The following is a 27,579-nucleotide window of genomic DNA, read 5'->3' on the forward strand; positions in this document are numbered from 1 at the left end:
AAAAGTAGTAGTATGTGCATGTCTGTCTGTGTGTGTGTGTATGTGTGTGTGTTTGTGTATGTGTGTGTCTGTGTGTGTGTGTGTCTGTGCGTGTATGTATGCGTGCGTACATGTGTGTGTGCGTGTGTGTTTGTGTGTCTGTGCATGTGGATTTGTATGTGTGTGTATGGGTGTGTGTCTGTGCGTGTGGATGTCAGTGTGTGTGCATGCTTGCGTTTGTTTGTATTCCCGCATGTGTGTGTGTGACAGTATCATCCTAAACCAGCAACCCTTCGCTCAACACCACCATCTACAGGCCGATGAGTGTACAGTCACTAAATGTGCACATAAATGAATTTATTTTATACCCCCCCATGGATGAAATTCTACGAAACTTAGCATACCCCCAGAGGATGTCAAGTTAATCATACACATGAAATATGGTGCAGTTCTGAACATCTCAACTGAAGATAGGGGCGATTAAAGCAGAATAATATTGCATTTTCATTTTTTATGGGAGGGGCGCAAATCACAAATGAGTGATTATGGGCTAGGTTGATGTGGGCCCTTAAGACCAACATACCATAAAAATGTCTTCATCCTCGGTGCCACGGTTCAGGTAGTTATTTAGGAAAAACTGCATTTTTTGGGTTTGGGGGGGCCCAGCACGGGGGGGGAGTGGCTCCCGGGGACCAAACGAAATTTTTCCGTAAAAGTCTAGTGGGGCTACATGCCCACCAAATTTCATGTTCCCCGGTGTTTCGGTGTCCCTGGTATCGTTGACGAAAAATTCAGTAGATGACAAAAAAAAAAAAAAAAAAAACTTTGACAATCGATTATGGCCTAGGTTGATGTGGGCCCTTAAGACCAACATACCATAAAAATGTCTTCATCCTCGGTGCCACGGTTCAGGTAGTTATTTAGGAAAAACTGCATTTTTTGGGTTTGGGTTACCAATCTTTCATTTGAAAGTCACGTTTCTAGTATCTGTAAAACCGCATTTTTCCATCTTAAAAATATATCTAAATTACGTCATATGCTCTCAATGACAAATGCGGAATAATTAGTTAATGCGTTCATGACATCAAGGCTAGATTATTGTAATGCTATTATGGGTGGTTGCCCTGCACGCTTAATAAACAAACTACAGCTGTTCCAATTTGGCTATTTTTGAATGATTAAATCAAAAGTAAGGCTGTACAATGAATCAAATCTCGATATGGACTATAGTGTCTGTGAATATTAAAGTTAAAAGAGACTGCAATTGTTCTACGCGTCTCTGGGAATGAGCGCTCAATGTGTGCTCCACTACACACACACACACACACACACACACACACACACACACTGAAGCACGCGTGACTCACGCTCGTGGTGTTTTCAGCGTTTCACTGTATTGAGACATGATGTAGGCTACATATGTGCACTTCATCACAGAGCTGCTATGAAAGTCACTTCACGAGAACGGGAAATTACAGTATACTCACTACAAAAAACTAGACTACACCACTGGTCTACGCTAATATTAGTCTTTGATTTATCCCCAGGTTTACCACAGTCCCCGGATCCAAGCCCTATCCAGATCTGATAAAGGACCTGCACCTGGACACAACGACAATGCAGTCCTGAAGTGTCAACTAGTCTCTCTTCCTCACGTAATAATCTAGAATACTGTCTAACACTTGATGGTTGCTCTGTCAAGTCTTCGTCGTCGGTTAGGAACCTAGGTGTGCTCTTTGGTGTGTACAAATTACAGCTGGTCCAAAACGCAGCAGCTAGAGTTCTTACCAGAACCAGGAAGTATGACCATATTAGCCCAGTTCTGTCAACACTGCACTGGCTCCCTGTTAAACATTGTATAAACTTTAAAATATTGCTGATTACTTACAAAGCACTAAATGGTTTAGCTCCGCAGTACTTGAGCAAACTCTTAGCGCATTACAGTCCTTCACGTCTATTGCGATCTCAAAATTCCGGCCAGTTGATAATACCTAGAATATCAAAATCAACTGCTGGCGGTAGATCCTTTTCCTATTTCGCACCAAACTTTGGAACAGTCTTCCTAACATTGTCCGGGAAGCAGACACACTCTGTCAGTTCAAAGCTAGACTGAAACACATCTCTTTGACCTAGCATACACATAACACATTATAGAATTCAATCTTAGGCTGCATAGATTAGGTCAGCCGGAACCAGGAACACTTCCCATAAATCCTGATGTACTCGTTACATCATAAGAAGAATGGCGTCTACGCTAATATTAGTCTCTCTGTTTATCCCGAGGTTTACAGCAGTCTGCCGGATCCAGGCTGTATCCAGATCTGATGAAGGACCTGCGCCTGGACGCGACGACAGCGCAGTCCTGAAATGTCAACTAGGCTCTTCCCTGTGAAGGCCTCCCTCCCTTTATCTATCTATAGATAAAGCGTTGTCGGGATAATTCCGGTTCGCGTGGCTACGTGGAAGCGATACAAATTCTGTATTATTAATTTTAAGGCCAGACAAGTAGTATGTTGAGGGTTGATTTGTAGGGAAGGACTACACGCCTGCGCACATATATTCAAACGCACATACCTATAGACTAGGGGTGTAACGATTCATCAACTACATCGATGTATCGATTTATATTCCTACGATCCAACTGGATCGATCTGTGCTCGGCAAGTTGGCCTTCCGGACGACATATATCGATCTAATATCATTTTAAAAGGTAATGAAACGATTGTATCGATACTAGGAAATAGCGCATTGGATTTAAGCACGTTAGACTTTATATGGATGTTTTTTCTTTGCACATTTAATGATAAAGGCGTTAAACGTGACTTGATTCAGTCTGCCTATCTGTGTCGTCGTCGCCATGCGTGACGCGCCAGCAGCAGCGCGACAACAGTCAAGCAGCGCAGTCTCTCACCTCAGAAAAACGGACTTTCCTGTCCTCTCAGCCGCTATACTGCAGGAGCGCGCACTCTTCAACTGCACGCGCAAATGCGGCGGAGCGCGTTGTATCACTTCACTAAAGTCATACGAGCATGCAACGTCGTAAATTAGTAAGTTAAGAAATAAATATCAATTATTTACGTTATTGGTACGCCATGTGTGTTGCTATTTATCAGGAGCAGTTTCCATGTTTCTTTACCAGTGCTTCTAAGTATTGTGTATCACCATGGTAGCCTAATTGTTGTTTGTTTCCATAACAAAATGCCACTTACTGGTTATTTTGTATATTTTTATATGACTGTGGTGGTTCATACCAAGATTGTATTAACAAAAACTAGTTTGGGACTGCTATTTAATAGCTTAACCTCGCAGTGCCTACTGTTTATCAGTATTTGTCATATTCTTAAAAAAAAATTTGTTAAGTAAAGGGGGACAGAACTTGTGTGTCAACAATTTTTGTGTAAACAAATGTATTATAATAGGCTTATATAATTCCTAAAAAGGTGGGTCGCGGCTTGATGACCATGGGGAAATGTGGGTCCCATAGCCAAACTATTCAAAACATCATTCAATGTTGTGATAATCGTAATTAATAATCCCAATTACAATTTCAAGGGAATAATCAACAATTATCATTTTTGTCATAATTGTTCAGTCCTACCTATTAAAATAAAATGTGAATGCATTTGACATTCATTTGTGTTTTACTTGTTTGTTTATATCCATAATTGATACCTGATTCACTTACAATAATTTTTGGCTAAAAAGTCACTGAATCGAGATCACGTGACCCTCTGACAGAGATGGCTGCTTGAGTCTTGAGCTCCCCAACTCGGCGTCGATTAATCATTCGTTTAAGTTTAAACTTCGGCACTATCGCAGCATATAGGTTTGTTACCAGTGGTGATGGCTAAACGTCAACTTTTACCAGCTTCTCCGGAGAAAAAACGGCTGAAGGATCCTGATAACGACGCAATGCGTGTCATGGTGGCCGACGAGCTGAAACTACAGCTTGGTGTCGTGCGAGAAATATTTAAGGAGGAATTTCAACCGATCGCAGAAAGAATTGGTTCCCTGGAGAAGGAGATGAGAATGATTAGCAATAACTTTGATAACATTCAGACGGCAGTTCGGAAAGTTAAGCAAGATTCGGCTGCAGTTAAGTCGGCCGTAGATATGCTTCAAGATAAGATGGCGAGGCTGGAAGACAAGAGTCGTCAATGCAATATTCGCCTCGTTGGTCTTAAAGAAGGGGACGAGGGCAGCGACGCTGTGGGCTTCATGCAGACTCAATTATCCCTGTGGATTCCCTCTCTTAAAGATAGACCGATAGAGATAGAAAGGGCACATCGCATTTATGCCGGGGACAGCAACAGAAAGGGCCCGCGAACATTGATCTTCAAATTGCTACGCTTTCAGGACAGAAACGCGATCCTTAAAGGAGCCCGATCTGTGGGTCAAATTCTCCACAGGAGTAACTCGCTTCTTTGAACCTTGACAGTCCAACTTCTGCATCAGAAGTCCAAGAGCAACTTGATGAGTTATTGAGAGAACGCAAGTTGACTAATCAAACTGTCAAACAATTTACCACAGGTGAGGAATGGCGTCTACGCTAATATTAGTCTTAGCGTAGTAATGCATGATGTAGTAAATTGCTACGCTTTCAGGACAGAAACGCGATCCTTAAAGGAGCCCGATCTGTGGGTCAAATTCTCCACAGGAGTAACTCGCTTCTTTGAACCTTGACAGTCCAACTTCTGCATCAGAAGTCCAAGAGCAACTTGATGAGTTATTGAGAGAACGCAAGTTGACTAATCAAACTGTCAAACAATTTACCACAGGTGAGGAATGGCGTCTACGCTAATATTAGTCTTAGCGTAGTAATGCATGTAATGCATGATGTAATGCATCATGCATTACATCACTGAGGATGTGTCCCAGTGCATCTGCATGATGTATCCTTTACAATTCCAAAATCATCCATTATTCTCAAAACATCCCAGTGCTTTACAAATTCAGGTATACTACGATGAATTTGAAACCTCAAGCCCTCTTGGCCCTAAACGTGGGGTACAAAAGGCTGGTGCTCTTTATTTTGTGCTGAGAGATCTACCACCAGAATTTTATTCAAGACTGATGAATATCCATTTGATAGATTTCATGTGCAAGATGTGAAAAAATATGGATTTGACCCCATCTTGGAACCATTGATTCGTGACATAAAGGATTCTAGAGACAGATGGTATTTAACTACCCATATCCACAAGTAGAGTTTATAGCACAATGTCAAGTAATTGGAGACAACTTGGGGATACACTCAATCCTTGGGTTCACAGAACCATTTAGTGGCCACTACTCCTGTCGTCTATGTTTGACTGAAAAAGCTGATGTCCAGTTTGTTTATAATGAGGATGATTTTAGGGTTATTTTGCGTGATCGTGCAATTTTTGAACAGCACTGCCAGTGAGTTGGAATCTGACCCTCGACTCAAGTAAACACATGGCCTCAAAAGAAACTCAACACTCAATAGTCTGCAGTATTTTCATGTATCCCACAACTACTCTTTAGATGTGATGCATGACCTCCTGGAAAGAGTTGTGTAATTTGAAATTGAACTACTGTTTGAGTATCTGTCACAATTTGTTTCACAGAGTGAATTGCTCTCCAGAATATATTCATATGATTATATGAAAAAATCATCCAACAAAGGTGAATCTAGAGCACAGTGGAAATGGCATAGGGCTCAACTCTATCCAGGCACTCTGTCTTATCAAAAACATTTCATTACTGTTTGGTGATATTGTACCCTTAGGTGATAAAATTGGCATTTGCTCCTGCTCTTACTTCAAATTCTAAACCTGGTGTTTTCCCCTTGTATTTCTAAAGGCATGACTGTCCTCCTTAAGTATTTAATAACTGAGCACCATGAATTATTTAAAGAGTTGTATCCACACAAAAACTTGCTGCCCAAATACTATTTTATGGTGCAATATCCAGCCTGTATTCGGAAAATTTGACCATTAGTGCACATGTGGAGCATGACGTTCGAGGCTAAGCATAATGTTTTTAAGAATACACTATTCGGAATTTCAAAAATATCACCAAATCTCTGTGGCAAAAAGTCATCAGATGTCATTTGGCTATCTTTGGGAAACCACACCATTTGAGTCAAGTTGAGTGTGGACCAATGAAAACATTCTGTTGGAATGATGACAATGGTGAAAAGTTGGCAGGAATGCTACAGAATCCCACACAGACACGGATGCATTCCATGAACTGGGTCAAAACAGATGGGACATAATATAGACTAGACCTGATTGTATTGTTGAGGACCAAATTTCTGTTTTCAATACGATTGGGAAAATACTTTTTATTGACAGCAATGTGTATTTTATTGTTGACAAACTTTTCACAGAAGTTGGACACTATAATAGTGTTGAAAATAACTCCCTTGGTGTTAAGTTATTGACACACCTAGTGTAGTTTCATAACTAACTCGGTGTAAATGGAGCTTGTGAAGGGAAAAAAAAAACTACTGGTGTTAAAGGGATAGTTCACTTTGAAATACATTTTTGGTATGTTTTAGCTTACCTCAAGGGCATCCAAGATGTAGGTGTCTTTTTTTCCACAGTAGTTTCAATTTTGATATTTTTAGGTCAAACCGTTCTTGTCTGTCAGTCATATAATGCAGGTCTATGGTCATTATCTCAAAGAGCATGCACAGAGTCCAAATTAAAACAATTCCCCGTCTTCCAAATTAAACAATTCCCCATCGTAAGTACACATTGATGGCCTAAGACACGAAACGAGCGGTTTGTGTGAGAAAACGAACAGTATTTATATCGTTTTTACCGCTTATACACAGCCATGTCCGAGTGATCTGATCTGACGTGTACGCAGACTGGTTCATAGATGTATACACTAGATGTCGCCTTAAAGACATTCGTTCCAATGAACTGCCGTAGACAAGGCGACATCTAGTGTATATATCTATGCACCAGTCTGCGTACACGTCAGATCAGATCACTCGGACATGGCTGTGTATAAGCGGTAAAAACGATATAAATACTGTTCGTTTTCTCACACAAACCGCTCGTTTCGTGTCTTAGGCCATCAATGTGTACTTACGATGGGGAATTGTTTAATTTGGACGACGGGGAATTGTTTTAATTTGGACTCTGTGCATGCTCTTTGAGATAATGACCATAGACCTGCATTATATGACTGACAGACAAGAACGGTTTGACCTAAAAATATCAAAATTGAAACTACTGCGGAAAAAAAGACACTTACATCTTGGATGCCCTTGAGGTAAGCTAAAACATACCAAAAATGTATTTCAAAGTGAACTATCCCTTTAATGGTGAACACTAACAGTGCTTTTTAAAAACTCTATCAAGTGTAAAAAAAAAAAAAAAAAAGTAACACTACTTAAATTGTAAGTCTAACTCGATTTAGTGTGGACCTATATAAACACAGAAAAAGTGTTAATTTCCACAATATGAGTGTGGATTTAACACATTTGCTGTGTACATAATTGTCTGGGTGCCTTTGAACAGTTCAAAGTGCACTTTGTGTTAGGCACATATTACAGCGAAGTGCTGCACAAGTACCATGTGTACATGTTGTACAGACAACTGTTTTTCAGATTGATGTTGCAAGCTCAGAGAGTCCAAGAGTTGCTGAGCTCAGAGCTAGATTCATGCATTAGAACTGATTGTCAGTATTGTTTGTTCTTGCTGGCTTGAGAACACAAATGTGCTTGTTCGACATCTTAAATTAATCCATGGACTGTTACCTGGCATATCACTTCATCTTAAATGTGTTCAAGCAGGTTGCGGTGTAGAATTTGGAACATTTTCAGGATTCCACAAACATTTGAATAGTTCATGAAAGAAGAAAAGAAGTTCTTCTACATGTTGATGATAGTGCTGTTTAGAATGCAGATGTTGAGCTACCAAGTAGTATTGATGTGGCTACATGTTCAAATGACGGTTCTTTGCCAGTTTCTAGCAAAGAAATCAGCAATAGTACAATTGCAAGCTGTAGGTGTCGGTTAGAATGCTGTGAATACTTTTGTTATGTCTACGAAAGTTGTTCAAGACATCCAGGATCAAGTAAAAGAGACTGCTCTAAATTGCTTATCTTCACAGGACACGGACATTAAAAGTACAATAGAGCAGTCATTTCAGGAAATTGAAAACCCTTTCACCTTAATTCCATTAAACTAAACTCATATGTTAAAAAATAAATAAAAAATAAAAATTGGGGAATCGTCCAGTCTGTGACGAAAGTATTTGTGGTCAGATTTGACAACAGGAAAAACCAGACTACTGGAATATATGAGCAAGTTGCAGTGACTGACAAATGTGCGTATGTTCCAATTCTGCAAACCTTTAAGAGCATTTTAATGCATCCTAACACCTTGTACAGGTTCAAGTCGGGCATACCAAATAAAGATGGCATTTACTCTGATACTGAAGAAAGCCAGTACATAAAGAGACATCCCCTGTTTTCCACTGAATAAAATACACTTCAAATAAACTACACTTCAAATAAACTGTTTTATGATGATTTTGAGACTGCCAATCCAGTCAAAGAAGGGAATTCACAAATTGGGTGGTATATATTTTACTTTGAGAAATTCCCCACCACAATTTAATTCATCTTTAGCAAACATACATTTATGTGCACTTTTCCATGCGCAGGACATATGGATTTGATGCAATATTGGAACCTATAATCAATAACATGTCCTTAAGACTTTTAGAGTAGAAGGTCTTGGTGGTTGTGTGCGTGGTAACACTGTCCAAGTAACAGAGACAATCTTGGTTTGCATTGCTTTTTTGGATTTGTTGAATGTTTTAGAGCTCGGAATAGCTGTAGGTTTTGTCTAAATGAAAGAAAGATTATCAAACTGTGTTCTGTGAAGATGAGCCAAATGTAACTTTGTGCACTAAAGAGACACACTTGCAACCCTGTGAAGGTATACAATCAGACCCAACACTAACTCATGTTTGTGGTGAGAAACACACATGTTATTTAAACACTGCAGTACTTCAGTGTTTCTGACAACTTTTCTGTAGACATAATGCATGATGTTTGGACTTGCACAGTTTGAATTAAATTGTTTTGCGTCATGTACAAGAGTTTTTTTTGACAGCAAAAGAGTCAGATGGCAGATTGCAGTCATTTAACTATGGTATGGAGAGGAGAAATCGACCTCCTGCTGTAAAACTGGATGATCAGAGCAATGATTTGGGCATAAACGCTATCCAGTGTTGGTGTCTACTCCGGAATGTGCCACTAATTTGACATTTGTGCTCCAAGATGATACTGGCAACTACTATTTTTACTACAAATAGTAAACCTGGTTTAGTAAACCCCATTTTAACTTAGGGCCTTACAGTTTACTTAAAACACTTAAAGGGATAGTTCACCCAAAAATGAAAATTAGCCCATTATTTACTCACCCTCAAGTCATCCTAGGTGTATATGACATTCATCTTTCAGACGAATACAATCGGAGTTGTATTAAAATGTCCTGACTCTTCCAACCTTTATAATGGCAGTGAATTGCTGTTTCTGTCATATAAAAGTGCATCTATCCATCATATTCAAACTTCACATGGCTCCGGGGGGTTAATTAAGGCCTTCTGAAGCTAAGTGTTTGTGTAAGAAAATATTAATATTTATAATAATGTTACGTAAACAGTTAAGTAAAATTCTAGCTTCCGGCCGAACTGTTAAGTGTTTACAGTTTATGTGTTTGTCCACCTCTCACCCTCGATCAATGTCAGAGCAAGCGCCCTCTGCTATTAGTTTCTGTAAATATAACAGTTTACTTAACAGCAAACCAAAGATTCTAGAGTGCTCTCGCTATAATCCTTGATTAGACTGACAGGACAGTTGATTCAGTAGTTGCCTAGCAACATTAAAAAAAGAAAGAGCACTGCACTGCTCAAAAATAAATAAAAAATAAATAAATGCAGCCCAACTGCCCCTCACTGCTCTTTTCTAAATTAAAAAAAGGCAAGCAAAAAAAGGCAGTGCGGTGCGCCTCACGTTTTCAAACCTGAAAAACGTGCTCTGTCTGGTCGTGGCCTTACCAGACTACCAAGTCCGAACTACCAAGGATGCAAGTCTGAACTTTGCGTACTTGGTATTGAGAAATGCCTCATGTAATTTTTGACACTTAAACAAAACTTAATGCGTCATGCGAAAGAACATTGTAGCCAGGGCTACTTCTCTCTGTTTATATCTATGACGAATCACGCAGGTAATCGGAAACTCCGTGGCGGTTGTCATCCAGCTCTGTCAATAATAGTCTGAATATAAACACTTATAGGCGGCGTACCATAGTGATTCAAGATAAGACAAAAAACAAACTTTGTGTGGCCTTCAGATTAGCTCAAGAACAGTGCGTAGAGAGCTTCATGGAATGGGTTTCCAATGTTCGAGCAGCTGCATCCAAGCCTTACATCAAGTAAATTGCAAAGCGTCGGATGCAGTGGTGTAAAGCATGCCGCCACTGGACTCTAGAGCAGTGGAGACGTGTTCTCTGGAGTGACGAATCACACTTCTCTGTCTGGCAATCCGATGGACGACTCTGGGTTTGGCGGTTGCCAGGAGAACGGTACTTGCCTGATTGCATTGTGCCAAGTGTAAAGTTTGGTGGAGAGGGGAACCCAATTTGAACCCAAACAATTTGAACCCCAAACAAACCCAAGGTTTGTTTTTCAGGGGTTGGGCTTGGCCCCTTAGTTTCAGTGAAAGGAACTCTTAATGCTTCAGCATTCCTTTCTGTTCCGACATGACTGCGCACCAGTGCACAAAGCAAGGTCCATAAAGACATGGATAAGTGAGTTTGGTGTGGAGGAACTTGACCGGCACATAGAGTCCTGTGCCCGGTTGCATAAAGCACCTTAAGTGTAATTTTCCCTTAAGTTCTACCTTATGTTTCCCTTAAACCTAAGGGTGTTGCAGAAAAAAAACCTTAAGTGTTACTTAAGGGTTTCTTTAAGTGAAACGTCATAAACACTTAGAATTTCCCTTAAACGCTGTTTTTTCACAACAAGCTGTTTTTGTAATCCCTTAAAAAGCGTCAAGTGTTGCATAAAACCCCTTAACGGTCATTTCCCTAAGTATAACTTAAGGTTTGGAAATCGTAACCTTAAGAGTAACGCGGACAAAAATAAGACGAAATGGCTGAATTTATGGAACCAGCTGAAGATCATTATGTGCCAAGAATAATTTTTAGGGATAGGGAGAACCCTTTGGACCATCTTAGCGATAAAAAATTGTTGCAGGAATACCGATTTGATCGACGCGCAATATTAGCGGGAGATGTTTTCCACGTGCATAAATCGTCTGTCAGCAGAGTGGTTCACCAGGTTGCGGGGGCTTTCCCGTCATTTAAACGCAACGGTCAAAAATGTTTTTTCTTTTACCATATTCGTCAAGAAGAATGCATTTCTCCTCCTCTGTCCAATTAGGCTCTCTTTTTTGGTTTTCTTTATCCATTCCGATATCGTAGCCTACTTTATTTGATTGCGAAAGTGTTAGTGTTTTGCGTATATATGGCAACAACAGACTTTTATTACGTGAATCCAGGATCGCTGTCGTGAAACACTTAAATGTTTCCCTTACCTAAGAGAACCGTTTAAGAGATTATATGCAACACCCTTAAGTTATTCTCTTAGGTAAGGGGAAATCGCCCCTTAAGTATCATACTTAAGGGAAAAACTTAAGGTGCTTTATGCAACCGGGCACTGACCTCAACCAGATAGAGAACACCTGTGGGATGAATTAGAGCGGAAACTGCAAGCCAGACCTTCTAATCCAATATCAGTGCCTGACCTCACTAATGCGCTTCTAGAAGAATGGTCAAATATTCACAAAAACACACTCTTAAACCTTGTGGAAAGCCTTCCCAGAAGAGTTGAAGCTGTTTTAGCTGCAAAAGGTGGGCCAAGTCAAATCCTATGGATTAAGAATGGGATGTCATTAAAGTTCATGTGCATGTAAAGGCAGGCGTCCCACAACTTTTGGCAATATAGTGTGTGTGTGTATATATATACTGTATATATATATATAATAGGGCCGTCAATAGATTACATTTTTGTGTGATTAACTGTGATTAATCACACACTTATCGTGAAATTAAACATACACTTTATGTTTATTTTTGTCATCATTTCACAAAATTGCTATATCTAGCAAAGAGAACCATCAGAACAGTTTCAATCTCAATTCAATTTCAATTTCCTGCTTACCAAACTAAAACAGAACACACATAAGCTTATTTTTCTAGTCAGCATTTAACCAGCTAATGCTGCGTTCACACCAAACGCGAATATGCGTCTAAATTCGCGCCTGCCGCGTCTAGTTATACGCGTGACCACTTTGTGTTCATTCGCGCGTCAAGAGCGAAATCGACGCGCATAAAAACAAAATTTTGAAGCAAAATATAGCATTCAATACAAAATGAGTATCTCTCATATATTGAAATCGAGTTTTTATGTGAAAGATTTGCTTTGCACACCAAGCATTTTAGTCATATTACAAATAATTTATTGAGGCCAAACATAAAATAACATTATAAACTGTCACTTCACCACGTGACAGCAGCAAGCAGGCTCCTAATTGGTTAACGCGGCGCGAATTGACGCAGAAGTTGCGATTTTTCAACTCGGGAGGCAAACGCAAATTCGCGTCAAACGCGAGAATGCACTAAAAACACTACATAAAACATTCGCGCTTAACTCGCCAGACGCTCAATTCGCGCCATTCGCGCGAACTTGACGCGCGAATGAGGCGTATTCGCGTCTACCGCGCCGCGCTAAACGCCTCATTCGCGCCGCAAGACCTCCAGACGCGCATAAACGCGTCTTACCATTGCGCATATTCACGTTTGGTGTGAACGCAGCATTAGGCATACAAAATGTTTATTTTTGTCACAATTTCACAAAAATGCTATATCCAGCAAAGAGAACTATCAGAACAGTTTCAATCTCAATTCAATTTCAGAAGTTTTCAGAAGACATTTAATATTGCAAGACACCAAATCAAAAGTCACTTTAATATGAACATTTATAATTTAATTCAAAATCAAATGACTTGAACATGCATTTGGATAGAAAACACACTGAGATTTTACAGATATCAGTTGATTCTAGACAGAAATTAACTTGACAGAAAAAGACAAATCTCATCAAATTATTCTAAAGTCAAATTATCTGAAGAGCAAAATTCATATTCACATCTCTGTAGGACAACAATTTGTATGTCTTTCTTTCAGAAGCATCTATGGTGTAAGACTGAAAATACTGGTTGAGGCCTGATTTATGGTACAAAAGGGCCCTGCTGGCTAATTAACATTTGACCTCCCCAATACAGCCTTTCTTCCTCTCAGAAACTAGGAACTCACACAAGAACATGGTTTAATGTGAATATTCAACATTGACTGTTATGTTTTTGGTGTCATTTGAAATGTCTCAAAGTGAGTGGTACAGATATCTCATATCCAGATAGATAAAATAAAAGGAAATAAGGTTTATAGAAGTTCATAGAAAACTGGTTTAGAGATAAGGCCAGATAAGGCAACCCCCCTTCTGTGGGATAGAAGCCATTTGAGGGTGGTCTTCCCCATCCCCCATGTCACCTGGTCAGGAGAGAATAAAGGAAGGTGTGCTCGGGCTCTCTGGTCTCTTCTTCTTGGCTGGGTACGAATGGAGTAGGTGGTCTCTCTTTCTCTCTCTCCCTCTCTCTTTCCCTTTCTCTCTCTCTCTCTATCTCAGGTAGGCTACAAGCTGGGTAAGATTCTTTGGTGTAACCAATGTATAATCATGCTCTAGATATTTGAATTGATTGTGGAATTGATCTCTGATATCTGAAATATTAAATTGCTACAATGTGATTATTCCAACTGATTTTGACATTGTTCATTTAATGGTTAAAAGGAATAGTCAAACATTCGCTTACTTTTAGTGAGGCACAGATATTATTAAAACCTTTCATTTATGGAGTCAGATGAATTAACGAGTAAATACATATGATTAATGTATTACAAATTTAACCAACCAATACTTTGCATGAGTGAGGACAGAACACGTGATAACCTTCCCCGTGTATTGGCGAACCGGAGATTGGACTAATATAGCGGGCCTTACAAAATTGGTGACCTCGAGACGTGATCTCAAAACAGATCAAAACAGTTTCACGAGACATCCTTTCCAGCAAGTATTGGGATTTTAAAATCAACAAGAGGTTTGAACATCTTCTCTTTCTTCCGCCGCGATGGTAAGTAAACTTTTTCTGCCCTTTATAGAAGTGTTGAAGAAATGTTTGCATTGTTTACGGGTCGGAATTAAAGCCCTTTGTTTAGAACGTGATGCGGCAGCTAGATGAAGAATGGAAACCCTTGTGCATTAGATTTGAAAGATCTCCTTGTTTTGCCTAAGCAACAGGAAACGAAACCTAAAGTGAGAATAACATCTTCCAAATAATTAATAACTCGATGAAGAGCTGAAAAAGTAAAGCCTAAAAGTTTTAAAATCAGGCGCATGTTTGTTGTATTCTAGGCCATGTGTCCTGTGTAAACTGAAGTAAACGCGTGTGTCTGTGCTAAATGAGATGGCTATAATGTGAATGTTTCAATGAATTTGAAAATCAGAAAAAGCGAACGCATCTCATTAATCCTGAAACAAAAACCTTTTCATAAGGCTTCAGAGAACGAAATATTGTCACGTTTGAATTTATTCTGAATTACTCAGATTTGTTTTTACCAAAATAGATTACCGGATTCGTATATTACCACAAGGTTGCGTCAGAGATTAACGACGGTTAATAACTGATATCAGGAAGTGTGCGGGCTGCTTGGATGAGAGGATGGGTTAGTTCGACTAGGATCAGCAAGATGCTGATTGATCGACCTAGCTTGAACGCTTCCGATGACTTCTGTTCTAATTTAATGTTACTTTAATGTTGTGCGTGAACAATCACGTGCCTGGCTAATCCAAAGCTATTAAAGAGAAGTAAAGTTGATCTACTGGCATCTTTAATGGTGGCCAAAACCTACTAAAGTAAAACGATTGAATTAAGTTCCTGAAGGGCATCCAAGAGGGCTACTGAATATATCTTTGATTGTTGCGCGTTGGGATTACGGCAACGTCCTAGATATTTAGTCATTGCCTCAGCTTCTGATCTTCGGGACTGACCACTTGTGTCGTGCATCCTTAGGAGAAGGACTGCAAAGCGATTTAGTTTCCTTATCTATAAACGGAAAAATATAAAGTAAGAGTAAATAGAAGAATCAAACGTTATAATGGCCATTTAAAAGGACTAAATGAGAAGAAAAGGTACTTGAAACCTAGCAAAGAAAAAAGAGAAACAGCGAATGTGCATCTTATCAGCCCTGAGCCAAAAAGCCTTTTAATATTCAAATGTATTGACATGATAAATAGCAGAGACTTGACCATGTGTTTAGCATGTGCTGGCGGTTCATTGAGTGTTAACAACGACAGAGTCCCTCATTGGCTTTCAGCCTGACCTGTGTTTCACATACAATGCACTGGCCAGTACGGCTGCGACTACAGGGCCAAATCTAAAATAAATCGTCTTTTGAAAAATGAACACTTTAACAAATAAGCCATTCCAGAGACTCTTCAGAGACCGAAAACAATATAATTTGACTTGTATTGTTAACGAATATAATTATATTATAACTTGAATTATAATAAACATTATATTACACTGGCAGAGCAGGATAATAATTGGAGAAGTGTGACTTTCGTCATTAAAATTGAATTTCTGAAACAGAATTTGGTAACACTTTATTTTGATAGTCCGTTTGTTGAGACTATACTAGTTATTAGTAGCCATTCAGTAGCTTGTCAACAGTGCATCAGTTGACATTCAACAACACTGTTTCAACAGACAAGTAACATACATTCAACTGACTGCCTATAGACTATAAGGTACAATTCAAGTGTTAATCTACAGATTTTACGAAAAAGTGCCTGTTGACTGTCAATGTTATTTTGCAACAGGTTATTAACCAATTGGCGACTAACTTTCAATTGTCAACTAACTTTCTGTAGATTGAGTACCAACAACTCAAGATCAATCTGTCAGTTAAATGTCAACAGTCATGTCAGCATATGAAGTATATGATACTGTATATCCTACTCAAGGGGTCTCATATGCATCAAATTAATGATTATTTTAGCTGATTTAAAAATGTTTTAAAAAAATTGTTAACCATTTGTAGATAATCTGTTGATTGTCAACTAAAGATTAGATCTGTTGCTTGTCAACAAATAAATTGTTTATGATCAGTAGACTATTAATAGACATTATCCACTAAGTGTTAGTAGATACATTTTAGGACTATCTAATTAAAGTGAAAAACAGTTTATATCAGTAGAAAGTCTATAACCTATCAACAGATTGAAAACATACTTTTTTGTACGTTTGGATAGATGCTGAAACGTATGATACAGACATGTCTGCAACGTAGAATTATTACGAATTCACAGCTACAAAACGTTTACGAATCATAAAGATATCTGTATCATTTCCCTTATACTGTTTTATAGATAAATGTAAGTTCCCTTAACCCTACTCCCAAACCTAAATATAAATTACTCATTTTATACAGAATAAAACACTTTATGGACAGAGATGTGTAGGGAAATGCCAGTTTTATTAATAGCCTTAAAATATATTTTGAGTCACTAACATTAATCCTACTCCTGCCCCTAAACCTACCCATAACCATTTCTTAAAACTATGCAGGCTAAAATTATGAAGAAAAACAACAGATGTGTAATCATAATAATTTATTGCGAAAATGTAAATCGGTACCAAAAGTCGCTCAAATGACGATGTGTTGCAGTCCTCTCCTGCATTATATAATAGTTTTGTATAAGGGACAGAGCAGAATTTAAGTTATTAATCCATGAAAATGTTAACCCAGTTTCCCTTTGCGTGAAGACGGCGCGCGCGCGCGCTTCTGCATTTCAATGTTGTTTCAACTGAAACACGGCATGCTGCAATCTGTGACGAAGCAGGCGAGAGCCAATGAGCGTTTGATATCACTGCCGTAAAACATGTCGTAACGCTTCTTGAGGGCGCAATTTTTGAATTTAAATTCATCACGAGCGCAGGATTTCGGATTTGACATTTCCGGTCGCTGCTGAGAATGGAGATGGGGACCGCTGGATGTGGATGAAGGGCTGAATTTGGATCTGTTTCTTGCTTGCGTATGGATTATAAAGATTTGGATTACATCTAACGTTACGTTAGCTAATAAAAATGATGTATTTTGTTAATTTATATTGTGTTTTGGTGTATTATGGTTCTATAGGAGAAAACGCCTTTTGTGTCTCACCGTAACGTTAAATAAACTAAATGTTACAAATGGTTAAACGATTAAAGAAGGTATTGTTAAGGGTTTAAACTATAGTCTTGTCTGTTAATCCTCCGAAGCGAGTTTGCAGCAGGAACAGAGATTATTTCTTAAATGAGTAACTGTTATAACGTTAAACTGCATTAAATAAATGCGATTTTCTGTAAACTTACTGTCATGAAAGGCTAAATGTATTACTTAATAATTATTGTTATTTGTTGTTTATAACTTTTGATCTTGGCCTCGGGCATTTGAAATGATGTAGACTATTGAGAGTTTTCTCATTTGGAATGCTCAATATATTTTTTTTCACATAATCAGATGGTTCAGATGTGATTGTGATATCCTAGTAAATAATGGGTTGTATTATTTTTTATTTAATAAAAGTGATTTTTTTTTCTCTCTGATGTGCTGGCCATAGTGTTTGTTCTACTTCAGTCAGGTCAGGTATGCAATCTGTTGATAGGTTATAGACTTTCAACTGATATCAACTGTCTTTCACTTTAATTAGATAGTCCTAAAATATATCTACTAACGCTTAGTTGAGAATGTCTATTAATAGTCTACTGATCATAAACAATTTCTTTGTTGACAAGCAACAAATAAGCAACTACATGTAATCTTTAGTTGACTATCAACAGATTATCTACAAATGGTTAAAACATTTTTAAATCAGCTAAAATAATTATTAATTTGATGCATATGAGACCCCTTGAGTAGGATATACAGTATCATATACTTCATATGCTGACATGACTGTTGACATTTAACTGACAGATTGATCTTGAGTTGTTGGTACTCAATCTACAGAAAGTTAGTTGACAATTGAAAGTTAGTCGCCAATTGGTTAATAACCTGATGCAAAATAACATTGACAGTCAACAGGCACTTTTTCGTAAAATCTGTAGATTAACACTTGAATTGTACCTTATAGTATATAGGCAGTCAGTTGAATGTATGTTACTTGTCTGTTGAAACAGTGTTGTTGAATGTCAACTGATGCACTGTTGACAAGCTACTGAATGGCTACTAATAACTAGTATAGTCTCAACAAACGGACTAGGGGTGTGCGATATGACGATATTTAATCGTGGACGATTAAAATGTCTCCACGATTCACTTTTTCGGAAATATCGTAGAATCGCGCTCCATTGCGCGTTCTATCAGATGCAGGTCTATGGCTTTTTTTCAGCTACGTATACAACATGCGATGCGCGGCGCGCTAGATGTCAGCGTGTTAACAGGATCATAAACGACTTGCACGTGAGATTAAACAACGCAAGGACGATGGATGAAAACACAGAGGAGTTGATCCCTAAAAAAAATTCAACATCGGTAATATGGAAATGGTTTGGATTTTCTATAACAGACACGGCGCAAACGACCGTTATTTGCAAATGTTGCAATGATAAGATTCGCGCGTCAGACGGCAACACAACTAATCTTTTTAACCACCTCAAGAGAAAACACCATAAAGAATATGCTGACAGTCAAATTATGAAGGGACCCCACGCGAGTCCATCAGGTACATCCACGCAGCAGCCAGAGGCTAACGTTACACGGCTTAAACAAACAACTCTAACGAAGGAGGTATTCGAGAAGGGAACTCCGTATGACAGGACAAGTAAGCGCTGGAAAGATGTAACTGATGCAGTGACATTTTACCTGGCCAAGGATATGATCCCCATAAAAACTGTGGAAAACGAGGGCTTCAAAAGACTGCTCAAAGTTGTAGATCCGCGTTACGAGATTCCCAGCCGCAAATATTTTTCTGCCACGGCCATTCCACGGCTGTATTCCGAATGCCGCAACAAGATGGAACACAAAGTTCAAAATGTAATTTTTTTTGCCACAACAGCTGATTTATGGTCTAGCCGCACTTCAGAACCATATTTAAGTCTGACAATTCATTTCATTGATGATTGGAAGTTGTGCAGTGCGTGTCTAGAAACAACATACTTCCCACAAGACCACACGGGAGAGCTCATAGCACAAGGCCTAAAGGAAGCACTTGAATGTTGGGGACTGAAAGAAGCGAACATGACCTGCATGACCACTGACAGTGGGGCTAACATGGTGAGGGCCTTGGAGCTCAACAGTTGGACACGTCTGCAGTGCTTTGGGCACAGACTTCACCTAGCTATTGGTGAGTGAAACTAAAAATAAAATATTGTCACTGGCATTTAGAAGTTTGTTTGTAATACTAAATATTTACTAATAAGGGTAGATTAGGAACACTGAACAGAGTAAAATTATAAGACTAGTTTACTATATAAATTGGATTATTATATTTAAATGTTTCGTATATGAAAAACATATGGTATTGTAGCACAATTTGTTTGGTTTCAATAAAATATTACAATTGAAAAATATAAACCTTTGTTAACTAAAATGTAAATAAATCTAATCAATTAATGTTTTTTGTGTTTTTTTTTTTTTTTTTTAGAAAAAAGTGCCAAAGACCCTCGTGTTGAACGCATAACATCTATCTGCAAGAAAGTCGTCAGTACATTCTCTTTCAGTTGGAAGAAAAAGAGGGAATTAATTAAAGCTCAAACAGAGCTGAAACTACCTCAACATAAACTCATCACTGAATCCCCTACACGATGGGGTTCCAGACTCAACATGATTGAGAGAGTGCTTGACCAGGAAAAGGCCATTTCGCAGGTCCTGAAGGCAGACCGGAAGGCGAGGCATTTGGTCCCATCATGGCAAGACATTGACGTGATGGAGTCTGTGAAAAAAGCACTGAGTCCACTGAGAGACTTCACTGATGCACTCTCCGGTGAGGACTATGTGAGTGTGTCCTACGTAAAGCCAGTGCTTTACCTGTTGAAAGTCAACATCTTGAGCCTGAATGATGATGACACTGAACTAACAAAAACAATGAAGCAAACAATTCTCAATTACCTCACTGACTAATATCAGGATCCCACCACTGATGACCTGTTGGATATGGCTTCGCTTCTTGATCCCAGGTTCAAAACCCAATACATTGCCAGCGACAAGATAGAGGGAATACAAGCCAGAGCTGTATCTGAGCTGGAGTCTTTGCTGACCGTACAGTATCCAGCAGCATCGGTTCAACAGCCTACATCTGCCTCCACATCACAGAGCTCTGACGCAGAACAAACCCCACACAAGAAAGTAAAGAAATCACTTGCCAGCTTTTTGAAAACCTCAGGTGGTGCAAGTGCATCTGCTGCAGTTTCAGGATCAACTTCCTTTTCTCTAAAAGAGGCAATAGAAGGGGAACTGAAGGGATACGTGTCCATACCGAATGCAGAAAGTGAGGTGAATCCCTTGGAATGGTGGAAAGTCCATGAGGCAAACTTTCCAAGAGTTAGCCAACTTGCTAAAAAGTACTTGTGCATTCCGGCCACAAGTGCTCCCTCAGAAAGAGCTTTTAGCACTGGTGGCAATATTGTCACATGCCAGAGGGCAACTCTCAAGCCAGATAAAGTCAATCAACTGGTTTTCCTCTCTAAAAATTTGTGATTGGGATCAGTCATACTTTACGTTCTTAGGATATATACTTTGTAGGAATGTGAAAGGTTTGTTCTAAAGCTGCTAAGTTTGAAAGGATTCAGAAATATGTTTGCACCTTTGGTTGATTGTTTGGTTCCTGAATCACATTGCACTATTTATTGTGTTGTTTTACCTTTTGAAGCAAATGTTTATTTGTGGATTTATCCTATAGTCTCTGACTGTACTTAATTTATAACTAGTTAATATTTTTTTATTTAAACATTTTTATTTAACTTTTTAAGCTTACTTAATTGTTTTTGATGCATCTGTTTATCTATATTTTTCATGCTAGATGCTACCTCAAAAAAAATAGAAAGATAAAAACATGCTGACATGGGTTTTGCTCAGGGTCAGTCTACTGACTGTTACAGCTGTTGCCAATGTTTGATTTTTTTTTTTTTTTTTTACAATGTTCATTTTGTGATGAGAAGTCTGATTGTAATGCAAGTCTTGTTGACTGTTCTTACTTTGCACAATTGCACTTCCATTAAACATACACTTCATTAAAATATGCTACTTTGTCTTTTTTTTTTTTTTTTTATGTTTTGTTAACTTGTATGGCTATATTTTTTAAATGGGGATATAAGTTTGCTTGTATTGCGGCTCAGTAATTTGCAAAATAGTCTTAAAAAGCAACATGAAAAAGAATCGTGATAAAATCGTTAATCGTGATTTTTCCTGAAAAAATCGTGATATGATATTTTTTCCATATCGCCCACCCCTAAAACGGACTATCAAAATAAAGTGTTACCCAGAATTTCATTTGTGTGCTAAAATATCTGCACAAATTAAAATGTGTGAACGACAGATCTGGCTGTAATGAGAGAAAGCAATGAGCATTGCACATGCAGCGGACTGAAGGCTGAACTGGAAAAGCAGCTTCAGGTGTCACAACACACTGAAACAACAGCATCAATTCAGACTTGGTCAATGAAACTCGGTTTCATGTGACATCTGGAATTAAAATTGCAACTGACATGATAATGGAACAAGTAAAAGAATTCCACACGTCTGAATTTAATGTTTTCGAAATATTGGAATTATCTGTGGTTCGCTCTCCTCTGTTTTCTGTCTCAGGCTTACTTCTGCAAATTCCTCGGAAGACGGATGCCAGGAGGGGCAGGAGCCCACCTGGAGCAAATCCAGGACAGCGGAATTGTTAGAATATAACCTGAGACTCGGGAGATGGGTGAAAAGACATTACAAAAGGCCTTTTCACACGTCACACTATTACATTACTGCATAAATATGGCCTCCCAGTTTAGAACTGGATCAAAATTTGCAACACAATTGTTATAGATTAGATTCAACCCATCTTCGAGACATGAACACTGAACACACACCTCGATCACTATACCCTCACAACTGAACACTACACATCATATGAAGATGTGTCATCTTCACACAAACAGATCCAGATAGCTTCACACACATATGGTAATAACAGTCTAAAAGAGACACACATAGCATACGCTATTCACAACACACTGCCAACTCATGGGAAAACACTGAAATATACATATTAATGGCTACAGTCACAAGTCAATGATGCAAATTACAAAGCAGAGACAGACCTGCTATTAAATTTCAAAATGTTTAAACTTTCTGATTATTATTGGAGTGCTTGGAAGATCAGAGGGCCCCTGATTTCTCAAACATACCACTACCGCTTCAATCAATTACAAAATTTACAGTTCAACTCTGTCATCGACTGTGACTTAGCCAGATCAATACATACACACTCTCAAACACACTCCCTCACAGACACACACACAAACACTCTCTGTCACAGACACAGATAAACACAAACACACACACACACACACACACACACACACACACACACACACACACACACACACACACACACACACACACACACACACTCTCTCTCTCACAGGCAAAAACACACTCTGACATTCTAAAAAACACTCACACAAACACACAAAACCATTGATCCTACCATTTATTTGATTATTTGGTTTACACCAACCTCTTGCTGCATTTCTGAAACTTTTATTGATTTCTGCATTTTTTCCTTTGAGTAATTCAGAAAAACATTTCTGAAACTTATTTTGATTTCTGCATTTAAACTTATTTTGATTTGAATCCCTGAAACTTATTTTGATTTCCTTTGAGTAATTCAGACAAACATTTCTGAAACTTATTTTGATTTAATTTCTGAAACTTATTTTGTTTTCTGCATATTTGTATATTGTCCATTTTACTTGCAACAATGTATTTGGACATCAATTCAATTGAATCCCTATGTTTGGTTACACCAAAATTTTGCTGACACTCTTCATGAAATGTTTGAACCCAGCACTGGTTGTTTTGTTAGAATGCCATTTATTTAAATATTTCTAGAAACAGGGTAAGAGCTTGTAAGATCTTCCTGTGTCCTTCCTTGACCCTCTATAGGAGTACTATTGGCGTGGTAATTAAAAATCAGGTAATTAATGAGACCAAACGTACCACTCACAATTGCTGACATGAACATGGTATTTTACATTGAACATGACATGATTTTTCCTTATTGCATTATGCGTTCCTATGCATTTCCTTAAGACTGTAAGTTCATATGTGCTCAATCGTGAAGTGGACATTTAAGATGCTTTTCAGGTGTCTCACACAAAGCCGTGTGGACCAAAGGAGAACCCCTTCATCCACTGAGGTCTGCCCAGACCACCGTACCGCTGGAGGTGACAGGGTTGGTCAAGAAGGGTCAGATCATCATCGTGGAGAAGGTGCCAGGGAAGCGGAAGTTTCTCCATGAAGGAATGACACGTCAAATGATCAAGTCACAAAAGGTCCAGATTGACTCTATGAACTTTGCTCACATCACAGGATTACAGGAAGAGAACCTGAATGCATTCATCCACCTGCTGGACTCCAGCTATACACCTGGTGAGAACAGGTGTTCTGCAGGTGAATACAGCCCACTGAGCTTCTACAGATGCCAACATTGTAAAGACAATTTTTGTGCTACATCTTCAAGGATTATAACAAACGTCTTACTGTGACCCCATAAGTGTTCATCAGAATGTGACCCACGGGATCAAGGAGGGAATCTGTAAGACTGAAAATACTGGTTGAGGCCTGATTTATGGGACAAAAGGGCCCTGCTGGCTAATTAACATTTGACCTCCCCAATACAGCCTTTCTTCCTCTCAGAAACTAGGAACTCACACAAGAACATGGTTTAATGTGAATATTCAACATTGACTGTTATGTTTTTGGTGTCATTTGAAATGTCTCAAAATGAGTGGTACAGATATCTCATATCCAGATAGATAAAATAAAAGGAAATAAGGTTTATAGAAGTTCATAGAAAACTGGTTTAGAGATAAGGCCAGATAAGGCAACCCCCCTTCTGTGGGATAGAAGCCATTTGAGGGTGGTCTTCCCCATCCCCCATGTCACCTGGTCAGGAGAGAATAAAGGAAGGTGTGCTCGGGCTCTCTGGTCTCTTCTTCTTGGCTGGGTACGAATGGAGTAGGTGGTCTCTCTTTCTCTCTCTCTCTCTCTATCTCAGGTAGGCTACAAGCTGGGTAAGATTCTTTGGTGTAACCAATGTATAACCATGCTCTAGATATTTGAATTGATTGTGGAATTGATCTCTGATATCTGAAATATTAAATTGCTACAATGTGATTATTCCAACTGATTTTGACATTGTTCATTTAATGGTTAAAAGGAATAGTCAAACATTCGCTCACTTTTAGTGAGGCACAGATATTATTAAAACCTTTCATTTATGGAGTCAGATGAATTAACGAGTAAATACATATGATTAATGTATTACAAATTTAACCAACCAATACTTTGCATGAGTGAGGACAGAACACGTGATAACCTTCCCTCTTTTTTCTTTTCCTCTCATTATTCCATTTGGTCCCAAAGTGGTGCTTATTTTTCTAGTCAGCATTTAACCAGCTGCTAAGGCATACAAGTTTGTTAACATTCTCAGGTGCCAGAGCAGTCCTCTTCTTGTGCACTATGTGCCCTGCAAGTGAAAATAGTCTCTCACATGGTACAGTTGAAGCAGGAGTTGGTAGATGTTTCCGTGCAATGGTCGCCAGCTTGTCATGACTTCTGCTGTGTGCAGACCACCATTGTATAGGGCATTGTTCAAGGCTATGCTAGGCTCTGCTCTGTATCTAGCAAGAGAGCTGGATTCCAGTGATGTTTCATCATTTGACTCCGTATCAGAGCCCATCAAGAGGACACCAATTTTCTTCTTTTGATGCTCTGATCCCGCATCTGAGGAATGTGGAGCCAGTTCCTCCTCTTTCAGCATCTTGTCTAATGTTTCCCAAACTTCAGCTCTTTCTGCTTTAGGAATGCATTTCAGGTTTTTGAATCTGGGATCAAGAGCTGTTGCGATTTTGAGCCAAGCAATGTTTGTGTTTTCTTTGCGCTTTGTCAAATCCTCTTTGAATGCATCCTTAAAGCGCACAACATAAGCAGGGTCGTCTTCTGTGACAGCCATTTTCAGGGCCAAGTGGCAAAGTGCGGGTAACACAACAGAACAGGAAACATATTTTTCACCCCGAAGAAGTTCCAAGACAAATCTGAATAATAAACACACATCCAATTAATAGATTGCATTTGCTAACAATGACCTATCATTAGGTCTTCTTAGTTCATTTTAATGTCAGCCTTTACTAATATTTTTTTAAATGTTACTAGTATTAGTTATTTTTTCAAACTATAAACAAAGATTAATAAACACTAAACAGTAGTTTGCTAGTATTTGATTACTGTAGTTACTAGTTATTGTGGGTACTGTAATTACCCACAATAACATTAATGAATATAACCTTATTGTAAAGTAGGGCTGCACAATTAATCAAATTTTAATCACAATCACGATTTTGGCTTCCCACGATCAAATTCTGCTTTATTAAGTCCAGAGTCAACACAGCCATCTACCAGGAAATTTTAGAGCACTTCATGCTTCCTTCAGCAGACAAGCTTTATGGAGATGCTGACTTCATTTTCCAGCAGGACTTGGTATCTGCCCACACTGCCAAAAGAACCAAAAATTGGTTCAATGACCATGGGATTACTGTGCTTGACTGGCCAGCAAACTCGCCTGACCTTAACCCCATAGAGAATCTATGGGGCATTGCCAAAAGAAAGATGAGAGACATGAGACAGAACAATGCAGAAGAGCTGAAGGCCAATATTGAAGCATCCTGGTCTTCCATAACACCTCAGCAGTGCCACAGGCTGATAGCATCCATGCCACTCCGCATTGAGGCAGTAATACATGCAAGAGGGCCCCAAACCAAGTACTGAGTACATATGCATGATTGACATTTCTGTATTTAAAATCCTTTTTTTTTATTGGTTTCATGTAATATTCTAATTTTCTGAGATTTTGAATTTGGGGTTTTCATAAGCTGTAAGCCATAATCATCAAAATTATAACAAATAAAGGCTAGAAATATCTCACTTTGCATAAAAATACCCTATATAATATATTAGTTTCACCTTTTAAGTTGAATTACTGAAATAAATTAACTTTTGCACGATATACATTTTTTTCGAGTTTCACCTGTATTTTGCTTCCTAAAATATATTTACACAATGGAAAATAGTGCCCTGTTGAAGTTTTGCTACATTTTCTTTATTTTTATTTATTCTTTAAGGAGATGCACTGAATTTTGGTGAATAAGAGGATCTATTTTTTTTTGTATGCACATATTTGTACATTAGCAGGAATGTAGCACAATATGGATGTGAAAGCAGTTATAATTAGCCTATGTGACAATACAATTTTTGGTTAAAATCAACAAATAATCGTGATAATTAATCATGATCTCAATATTGATCAAAATAATCATGATTATCATTTTGGCCATAATCGTGCAGCCCTTTTGTAAAGTGTTATTCTCTCTCCTGCTATAGGCTACTTATTTGGTTTCTCTCAATACACTTTGACATGAGCTATTTTAAATATACAGGACTTGTTTTGATAGCAGTCAAAGGGTTATGGGTTTATTATGATAAAAATCAATAAATACTGGCTAAAAATAACATATCAAATAAAGTGAAGTACCAACCTGCATGGTTCCAGTAGTTTCTCCAACCTGGCAAGCTTATCAAACTCTGCAGATGTTAGAAAGGATAGCTTGTGGTTTTGATGAGCCAATGTAACTTGCCATCAGGGGGTCTTTGTTGAGTAGTATCCTGCTGACCATCTCGAGGGTGGAATGCCACCTTGTGAGAACATCTTCCACTAGAGACTCTTCGCCCAGGCCATGGGCAATTTGCAGAGCTTTCAGATCTATCATATTAGATCTGATCTATGTTTGAAATGTCTGACTAATTTATGACATTTCACTAAAACGCCATCAAAGCTGCATTCACGAAGAACCATGACTATTGCCCTCTGTATAATGTGTGCTATACAAGGCATATGCTCGAAAGAAAGCAATCTAGATGCAGCGATCATGTTTCTTGGGGAATGTACAGTTCGTGAATCCTGGGCATGATTGTTGATCTTGACGGTAGCTCAAACAATGGGTCGGAAGTGGCAATCCTGATCACTTCTTTCAGGCCCTGGTCAGCAATGATATTGACTGGACGGCAGTCCTTGGCAATCCACTTTGCTATGGAAGTAGTAAGCCTGTTTTTGAAGCTGCAGCCACCGATCTGGATGAGCTCACAGATACTGTAACATCATATATCAGTTTCTGTGAGGATACATGCATTCC

The 27,579-nt window shown here is 38.6% G+C and overlaps 1 protein-coding gene and 1 long non-coding RNA gene across 2 annotated transcripts in view; both read right to left on the reverse strand.

Moving 5' to 3' along the window:
• Window positions 1-11,141: 11,141 nt before the first annotated feature.
• The window catches only part of LOC309477896 (uncharacterized protein), a 32,744-nt gene continuing 16,306 nt past the window's right edge, over window positions 11,142-27,579 (reverse strand). Inside the window, exon 4 of the transcript XR_014198713.1 lies at window positions 11,142-11,687. The gene's annotated coding sequence lies outside the window, so the exon portion shown is untranslated. The remainder of the gene's footprint in view (window positions 11,688-27,579) is intronic.
• LOC309478055 overlaps window positions 13,845-27,579 on the reverse strand; it is a 107,312-nt gene continuing 93,577 nt past the window's right edge. The window contains exon 2 of the long non-coding RNA XR_014198792.1: window positions 13,845-15,879. This is a non-coding gene — a long non-coding RNA (uncharacterized lncRNA). The remainder of the gene's footprint in view (window positions 15,880-27,579) is intronic.

The sequence above is a fragment of the Leuciscus leuciscus genome (assembly GCF_965113295.1).
Source record: "Leuciscus leuciscus genome assembly, chromosome: 16".
Classification (NCBI taxonomy): domain Eukaryota; kingdom Metazoa; phylum Chordata; class Actinopteri; order Cypriniformes; family Leuciscidae; genus Leuciscus; species Leuciscus leuciscus.